A 9,647-nucleotide genomic window follows, 5' to 3' on the forward strand; every position below is an offset into this window, starting at 1 on the left:
TGATATTCATGTTTAAATAACCTTAGAGTGCAAGATAGATCAACACAATTACACCGAGAACTAACATAGCATGCACACTTGTCACCATCACACTATGAAGGAGGCATAGATCACATCAATACTATCATAGTAATAATTAACTCCATAACCTACAAGAGATTATGATCATAGACTACGCCAAGTACTACACGATGCACACACTTGTCACCATTACACCGTGGAGGAGGAATAGAGTACTTTAATAACATCACTAGAGTAGCACATAGATGATATTCAACTAGATCACATAAGAGAGAGATGAACCACATAGCTACAGCGGAGCCCTCAGCCCGGGGGTGACTTACTCCCTCCTCATCATGGAGACGGCGATGGCGGTGAAGATGGCGGTGGAGACGGCGGTGGAGATGACTCGGGGGCAATTCCCCGTCCGGCGAGGTGCCGGAACAGAGACTTCTGTCCCCGGATTGGAGTTTCGCGATGGCGGCGGCTCTGGAAGGTTTTCTCTGGTTTCGTCGAACGTGATAGGGTTTTCGCGACGGAGGCTTTAAGTAGGCGGAAGGGCAAGGTCGGTGGAGTCCTAGTGGGACCACACACTAGGCCGGCGCGGCCAGGGCTTGGGCCGCGCCGCCCTACTGTGTCCCCACCTCGTGGCCCCACTTCGTTTCCCCTTCGGACTTATGGAAGCTTCGTGAAAAAATAGGACCCTGGGCGTTGATTTCGTCCAATTCCGAGAATATTTCCTTACTAGGATTTCTGAAACCAAAAACAGCAGAAAACATGAACTGGCTCTTCGGCATCTCGTTAATAGGTTAGTGCCGGAAAATGCATAAATATGACATAAAGTATACACAAAACATGTAGATATCATCAATAATGTGGCATGTAACATAAGAAATTATCGATACGTCGGATACGTATCAGCATCCCCAAGCTTAGTTCCTGCTCGTCCCGCGAGTAAGCGATAACAAAGATAATTTACGGAGTGACATGCCATCATAACCTTGATCATACTATTGTAAGCATATGTAATGAATGCAGCGATCAAAACAATGGTAATGACATGAGTAAACAAATGAATCATAAAGCAAAGACTTTTCATGAATAGTACTTCAAGACAAGCATCAATAAGTCTTGCATAAGAGTTAACTCATAAAGCAATAAATCAAAGTAAGGGTATTGAAGCAACACAAAGGAAGATTAAATTTCAGCGATTGCTTTCAACTTATAACATGTACATCTCATGGATATTGTCAATGTAAAGTAATATAACAAGTGCAATATGCAAGTATGTAGGAATCAATACACAATTCACACAAGTGTTTGCTTCTTGAGATGGAGAGAAATAGGTGAACTGACTCAACATAAAAGGTAAAAGAATGGCCCTTCGCGAGAGGAAGCATTGATTGCTATATTTGTGCTAGAGCTTTGGTTTTGAAAACATAAAGAGAGCATAAAAGTAAATTTTTGAGAGGTGTTTGTTGTTGTCAACGAATGGTAGTGGGTGAAGGAGATATGCCCTAGAGGCAATAATAAAGTGGTTATTATTTATATCTCTATGTTTATGATAAATGTTTATATATCATGCTATAATTGTATTAACTGAAACATTTGTACATGTGTGATATGTAGACAAACAAAGAAGTCCCTAGTATGCCTCTTAACTAGCTTGTTGATTAATGGATGATTAGTTTCATAATCATGAACATTGGATGTTATTAATAACAAGGTTATATCATTATATGAATGATGTAATGGACACACCCAATTAAGCGTAGCATAAGATCTCGTCATTAAGTTATTTGCTATAAGCTTTCGATACATAGTTACCTAGTCCTTATGACCATGAGATCATATAAATCACTTATACCGGAAAGGTACTTTGATTACACCAAACACCACTTGCGTAAATGGGTGGCTATAAAGGTGGGATTAAGTATCCGGAAAGTATGAGTTGAGGCATATGGATCAACGAGTGGGATTTGTCCATCCCGATGACGGATAGATATACTCTGGGCCCTCTCGGTGGAATGTCGTCTAATGTCTTGCAAGCATATGAATGGGTTCATAAGAGACCACATACCATGGTACGAGTAAAGAGTACTTGTCAGGAGACGAGGTTGAACAAGGTATAGAGTGATACCGAAGATCAAACCTCGGACAAGTAAAATATCGCGTGACAAAGGGAATTGGTATCGTATGTGAATGGTTCATTCGATCACTAAAGTCATCGTTGAATATGTGGGAGCCATTATGGATCTCCAGATCCCGCTATCTAAAGGTATAAACGATGCCCCCCGTAGGGGGCCTCACAGCGTATCCACGTCTGCAACTTGGCATGCACGGGCTGGGCAATCGTTTCACTTGGATCTCCACCGAGTGGGCCACGTGGCGTCTTGTTATTGGCCCGGCCTAAAATATCTCTCCATCCACACAAGGCCAGAACTAATCTTATCCCATCCCAGTCGTCTCCTCCCCAATCGCCTCCTCGTCGGCCGCCGCCACAGCCGCTCGCGCCGTTTGGCCGGCCGCCAAACCCCTCTCCGCCCCTGCTTCTCGCCGCCGGCGACTGCGGCCGCCGCTGCGCCACGCGGATCCCCTTGCTCGCTTCGTCCTCAACATCCAATCCCCTGCCGTATACCGAGGTGGAGCAGCAGCGTGTGCCTGCTCGTCGTCTCCATCGCCGGTGGCTGCCCGGCGGAACCAGCAGCTTGCCGCTTATTTGCCGCCCCAGACGGAAGCAGCGTCCCGCCTCGTCTTCACCATCGCCGGCGGCTGCCCGACAGAAGCAGCAGCTCGCTGCCTCCTCATCGCTGTTGGAGGTCTGGTGGCAAATTCCTTCCTCCCTGCACCTGCACTTCACCTCCTCTAGCCCCAGTTCCCTACATCATGAGAGGAGATGGGTGGAGAATGAAGCGAGAGGCTACGTATCCAGTATCCTCCATCTCTGGTCCCCTTTGTGTGCGCTTGCGAGTACTCGGTTTTCTTTTTCTCCTACTCTCTGTTCTCTTTCTCTTGCTCTCTGTTTGATCCCCAATTTGCTTTAATATTTGCTTTGCAGATTCTTTTTATCGATGCCTACAAGGTGCTCGATGAAAATCCAGAGTAGACTGTCCTCGATGAAATATATGAGAAAAAAATTAGGAAAATATAATTGGTGATATGTTCAGTCAAAGCAAAAGAGAAAATAAGAATCAAGAGAGAGAAGAAATAATGTTGGTTCAGCCACCATGATTTGTTTGGTATAATTTTGTTGGTGTGTAGTATATAAATACATGCATATTGGATTTTTACCTCTCGTATTTGAGGGTGGAATCTTCAGCCTGCTCTGAAGGGCATCGCGTCGGAGGCAAGTGTTTGCCTTACTTTCCTAGAGGCTACCGACGGCCTCCTGGATAGAATGTGCAAAAGTAATATCAATGCCAATAGTTGTGCAAAAGAAATATCCTTCCAGTACGTAGCATATCCAAAATACTACTTGCTAATGGTTTATTTTTTTGGGGTTAACTTTTTCAAAGGACTGATATTAGTTTCTTTTGCCCTAAATCACTCTACAACAAAATGCGCAAAATAAATATTAATGCTTTATGTTGCAAAGTTGTTTTGGTTTAAGTACAAGCAGGCGGATTTGCTGCTTGCAAGGTTGTTTGTTAGTTTGCTTTTGGACAATGCAAGCCGGTCAGGAGGTAGGTGTCATTGATTTTAGAGCTCATGACTCATGACTGAAATCGGGTACTTTTTCTAGGTAAAATGTGTCTCCTTTAATTCCCGGTATGGGTTACTTAAATTAATTCAGTATCAAAGATGCTTGGAGCGGTGAGGAACTTGACTGCTTCAAGGTAAATAGAATTTCGGTAAATTCATCTTGAGCTATTTTCCTTGAATGGTATAATGCAACAATGTTTGATTCTGATCTCAGCATTACTTTTCAGTTGCCTACAATATTGTTGGATTCCTTTCTCACATCAAAATATATGTACATGTCACCCTTTTAAATCAATCCACAGTGTATCTACATATTAAAGTATTTTTCTTTCAATATACAATATAGTATACATGGTTTCAGCCTTTCAGATGTTGTGTAGAGTGAATACCTTAGGTTTAATTTCTACGGTAATAATTGCTATAATGGCATGTTAAACCTGGTGCATCTACGTATGGTAAATTTTCTTTCCCTACAAATCTGATACACCTAATTTTTTTGGGAAGTGAACCTGTTACCTGTTTTATTTAAAGGCATGTCAAACCTGGTGCATCTGATAGCGAATGGTGCTTTTGTTATTGTGTAAATGTTTAATTTGGTACCCTTGTATATATCACCAAAACTTTGTGAGGTGCAAATCATGTGTGATCCTGACAAGAATTAATACATGTGTGATGTGCTTTTTTCTCATGTTAAGAATACATGCTTACTTTCTTTCATATTTAGCTCCATTTCATTGCTGATAAGAAAATGTCCCTCTTTCTCATGTTTCTTCTTGCTTGTTGAGAAGAGATAATTAGTCAAGAATAGAAAGAGAAAATTATGTCTACATTTTGGTTGTGATAGATTAATATCTATGTGATGATGTTTTATTGTTTTTAGGCATGTATTCGATACAAAAATGAATAGACAAAGAATACTATTAATATCGTATTAATACCCATCGTGGCTCGTGTTCTTTAATCTGGAAAGGTAAACTACTGGTCTTCATAATCGACTGCAAGAGAAGAAAAGCTTAATTACCTGAAAAATATATCAGAGTGAAGGCACTTATTCCAGGTGGGAGCATTACGGATTGCATTCTCTGATTTTATTAGCTTAGATGGTTTTTTATTAAAAAAAGGTTTCAGATTATCTGAATATGTTTTGATTAATTCTTGCACATCTGGTTACTATTTATCATTGTAGGTTTTGCATATTCTATCATTGCAGCCTTAGTTCCATGGTTCCACCCAACCTGGCGACATTTGCACCACTCGCAGGTACACAAACTTCTCTCTTCTTTCATGATATCGAATGTTGGATTAGTCCTGATCCTGCTGAATCATATTTTTCATTGGAAAATTTGGGCATGAGAAAGAAAAAAATATTTGCACCGGCTCTGGCGTGTGCCACATGTTTGACAGGCATATGCCATGGGATTCGATGAAGAAGAGGAGCAGGTGTTGTTCACGGTCGTCGCTGAAGCGCATAGGTCCTAGCAGCTGAATCTGAGAAGCATTTGGCATGTACCAAGGTATCAAGACCTCCTCTTTCTTGCTTCTGATGTTGTCCCTCCAATCCTTTGTTTTACTCGGGACATGATGTTCCCAACTCAGGCTCACTTGGAAGTTCTTATCTGCCCTATAGAGTATAGACTGGTTATGTACGAAAGAGACTCTGGAAGGGGTGATTTAGTTTTTGCTGATTTTGAAAACTAACACTATTGTTGAGTTCCTAAAGTCATTTGGCAGGGATTCTATTTTGGGATCAATTGAATCCAAGGTGCACAAGGTAGTCTGTTTTGCCAATGCCATCGGGTGGCTTTCGGTTCACCGGCCACGTGACCAACTGTAAAACTATAGCCGGAAACCATGTCTAGGAGGCAGGCATATGTGAGTCTAACATTTGTGTCCAAGTAAATTCCTTGGTTCTCACCCGGTATGATGCACGTAAAAGGGGTCATATATGCATAGCGCCCCATTTCGAAAAAATGCATAGTGCTGAGGTGCTTTTGAAAAGCTGGACAAATGAATTGACATTTCATATAGTTAACCAAATGCAGATTTATCCATTTCTGAACCCACGTTTATGTTCTTTGCTTTTTAATTTATTTGTCAGATCGCAATTTATTTATCCATTTCTGAATTTGTTTATGCTGGTGCAATTTATTGTTTAAAGTTTAATTACCTTTGTAAGAATTTGAGGCCTGATTTTCCTTGCTTATGTTGATGTCCAGACCCAAAATTATTCCCTTCATACTGGAGCTGCTAGCTGACATAACAAAGTAGCTTCGGTCTGTATTGGTTAGACCCATACAATACATGCAAAGGATTTTCGGCTATGTGTTCCACTTCATAGCTTATGGCTTGACATCCACTAAACTGCATATTCCACGTCTGATTCTAAATTTGACCATCCTATCTCTTTCTTTGTAACAAGAACAAAGTAGAACATATACGAGTTAATTAAAATTTAGGGGTATAAGCAGGTTCAGGTCATATTTGATGAGACAAACGGATGGTTATCCTTATGTGATGTTGCATATGAAGAATACTTATGTTCGTATTCACTTCGAGAGATTTGGCATACCTTCTGATGAGACTCAGTTGCTCTATATATATCTGTGTACCCGCTAAATGTCTTCTATGCTTTCCAAATTTGTTGATCACATGAAACTGCAATTAACAGTAGCTTTTAGATGAATATGAGAAAGCCACTAGACCGAAAAACGTACAAACCAAAGAGCCTTAACTAATGGTTGATGATACCTTACTCTTGCTTCATAGTCATCTATTGTATAGTCTTCAGTCATACTTAGTGCTTGCAGGTCTATGTTCCAGTGCATAAATTACCAACTATTCTGATTTTAATTTCTCTAGAATCAGTAACCAAAGGTGTACAAGATGTTTTATCAACTTGAGTCTGTTTACAATCAGAAAAGCTACAACATTTGCACAGTTGCTATGTTAAATAGCCGAGAAAAATCAATGCTGAATTATTTTGTGGCCACAATCTCAGCTGCTACGGATCATAGTTCTATCACGCTTCAGTTCTCATGTTTTTCTTCATTTTAGCTCATGGTAATGTTTAAAATATATCGAAGTTTCTTTGTCCAGTCAAGCTAGAATTTTGATGTCTCTTATAGGGTGTTATTTTTCATATTACCAAAAGCGACGTAGACCCTTAATGTAATTATTTATTTATTATTTGACAATATAAGTTCAGATATCATCCATTATGGAGGCAATAAGAAATGACAAGCTGGAGAAAATATCAAGTGACATTCTTCGTTCATGTAGCAGCACATGATATCATTTTTAGTCTCATCGGGTAGCAGTATTGCTTGAATTGATACCATTTCCGATAAGAACACTATATTTTGATGTTACATATTGTTAAGTCTATTATTTGTATATATTTCTGACTCCTTAATTGGTACCTAGAATTTCCTGTTAGTTAAATATAAATGCATATTGCCAGGTGATAATGAAATTTATTTTGTTTAACTATGAAAACAAGTTAACAACGATGCCTATAAATGTAGACTTGAGGTAGCTATACTTGATCAGTTTGTATTCATAGAAATATTTGGTAATCTTAACTATCTTTCGAAATTCATAGACATATAATTCAGAAAATATGCAACTTCCTCATTTCTACAAGGTCTTTTTTCCCTTTGAGCCAACATTATTGTTTTCTTTACTTGGAAGATTTATAATGAGGCTACAGCTAGGAGTGACATTTTTATCAAACGACCAAGACTGAAGCAAAGAAAAATGTATAGTTCTTGTGATGTTGGATTATTATATATGATCTACCTAAAATGGCATGGGGAGATCAGTTATCCTACTTTTAGAATCCATATAACTTTGAGTAGGTTAGCTTTGCTTTTATATGATTGTCCTTTTCTTAATCTCCCTTTGGAATTATGAAGTGCTTTTTATTTTTTGCAGCTAGATAAAATCCGTAAACAGAGATTTTTTTTGCACTTTATCACCATGAAAATGGAGTGGAGGCAACGTGGGAATTTATCTGATGGTGTGTCCACTGTCTCTACGGAAGCAGTTTATGTATTTAACTTTAGTTTTGTCCTGCTATCAGCTCTTTAGTAAATCATGTTGTTTTATTCAGACTATTGTGCCTTTTAGCCAGGTGTCAGACATTTCTAGGTTCACCCAAGTGGTGTTACCTCATTATTTGCAAGATAACTGTCTTACATTTCTTCTATCAAGTACTGGTACCTATCTACACGGTTGGCTTCGTCAAATGATGTCATATGTAACATTTTACTTCATTTCAGTATTTAGTGAATGTAAGATAACTTTCTAGAATTATCTAGGATTCGGGAAATGCATATTGAATGTGTAATTTTTGTCGTGCGACCAATTTGAATTTTGATCTGCTTCTAGGAGATGACATACTGGTTGTGAACTTATTCACATTTATGTAATTTTATTGTTCTCCATCTCATGTTTCTATCCTAATCCTCGCTTATCCTATTTTAAATTCAGACAGATATTTTAGCATAGTACCTGATTCTTTTGATTTTCTCCAGGCTCTGCTTCCACTCCGACAGTTTCCTCTGCCCGCTGTGATGGACTTTCCTCTACTTCGACAATGTCGTTTGCTCTAGCAGCAACATGGCGGGAGACATCATCCTCTAGCAATGCCAACTAGCTGCAGGCCCCTCTCTGCCGTCGGATTCTTCCAGGCACCATGCTTGCATTTAGTTACGCATTCTCCTCATGAATATACCTTGTTGGCAGGTCACTTGACTGCTAGAAGTGACGTCTACACCTTTGGTGTGCTCCTTCTTGAGGCGAAAATCCATCGACAAGTGCGGCCCGGCGAGGACCACAACCTGGTTGACTGGGTTTGCCCAAGTTGAGCTACAAGAGGTGGCTTCTCCAAATCATCGACCCAAAACTGGAGGCGCAGTATTCAGTTAGAGGTGCTCACAAGGCCTGCAGCCTTGCATATTGGTGCCTGAGCCAGAACCCCAAGGCGAGGCTCCTCATGAGCAATGTTGTCGAGATGCTTGAACCACTGCAAGAAGGTGGTGGAAGCGATGGAGTTGTTGTTCACGTGGGTGGCCTCCCCGACTACAGAATTTACCGCATGTTGACAGGAAACAGTGTGCACTGCAGGTCCATTCCCAGCCCCAAGTGACCACCTGTCATCACGACGTGCAGGGTTAGTGCAGGGTTAGATGATAATAACTTCTGCAGTTCCAGGTTTTACCCGCTACAGCAGTAGGTCAAGATTGTGAGCTCTTTCAATGTGTAAATTTGATCCGCACACTGCTGCTGCGTTTTGTTTCTACCGCTTATAAGGACCTTCAGTTTTCACTGTGGTATTAATGTATCTTTGATTGAGTGACCCCTGCTGAAACCGGCGGGGTTTAATCCATGGAGATAAAATGCTGCACCAAGAGGTGTTGCGGGTCAATGGTATGGAATGGAACTATGGAAGTTATGTCACATGATGTACTTTTTATAAAGTTACTCTAGGATTGCTTCACATGATCCTCATGTGATAAACTGCTACATAGAATTAGAGAAGTCATTTGTAACTTTTATTTCTATTAATGCTATGGTGCATGGTTTCTGATTGCTGCTATTGGAGCATGGAATCAAATGAGAGTAGCTCGCATAGTTCTATGGTAATTAGATTAGCTCGAAACAACTGAAGGTTATAACAAGATGATAGGCTACCAGGACCGATTGCGATTGGAGGCACATGAAGAACTTACATGTGCTACATAGGGGTTTCTAATGTGGTTAAGAAATTTCACATATTTATGCATATAATATCTTAAATGTAATTTACAATAATTTAAAAGGTGGCATGTCTTCTTGGTTTATAGTGTTAGGAACTATTCAGGCAGCTTTAGAGTTTGGCGTGATCCATCCTTTTCAATTCTTTACTTGCATGTTTCAGCTTACATCAGAATAAAATTTCTTTC

The 9,647-nt window shown here is 40.0% G+C and overlaps 1 long non-coding RNA gene across 3 annotated transcripts; it reads left to right on the plus strand.

Annotated features, from left to right (window-relative positions):
- Nucleotides 1-3,117: 3,117 nt before the first annotated feature.
- Nucleotides 3,118-8,514, plus strand: LOC124681562. Of its 3 annotated transcripts, none has more exons than XR_006995932.1 (4): nucleotides 3,118-3,836; nucleotides 4,673-4,759; nucleotides 4,889-4,962; nucleotides 5,107-5,162. It is a non-coding gene; the product is annotated as an uncharacterized LOC124681562 (long non-coding RNA). The 3 variants fall into 3 exon arrangements; XR_006995930.1 differs by lacking the exon at nucleotides 3,118-3,836 and adding exons at nucleotides 7,636-7,720; nucleotides 8,238-8,514 and having other exon boundaries at nucleotides 4,504-4,759; nucleotides 4,889-5,473; XR_006995931.1 differs by lacking the exon at nucleotides 3,118-3,836 and having other exon boundaries at nucleotides 4,516-4,759; nucleotides 5,107-5,173.
- Nucleotides 8,515-9,647: the final 1,133 nt, after the last annotated feature.

The sequence above is a fragment of the Lolium rigidum genome, unplaced genomic scaffold (genome assembly GCF_022539505.1).
Source record: "Lolium rigidum isolate FL_2022 unplaced genomic scaffold, APGP_CSIRO_Lrig_0.1 contig_46675_1, whole genome shotgun sequence".
Lineage (NCBI taxonomy): Eukaryota > Viridiplantae > Streptophyta > Magnoliopsida > Poales > Poaceae > Lolium > Lolium rigidum.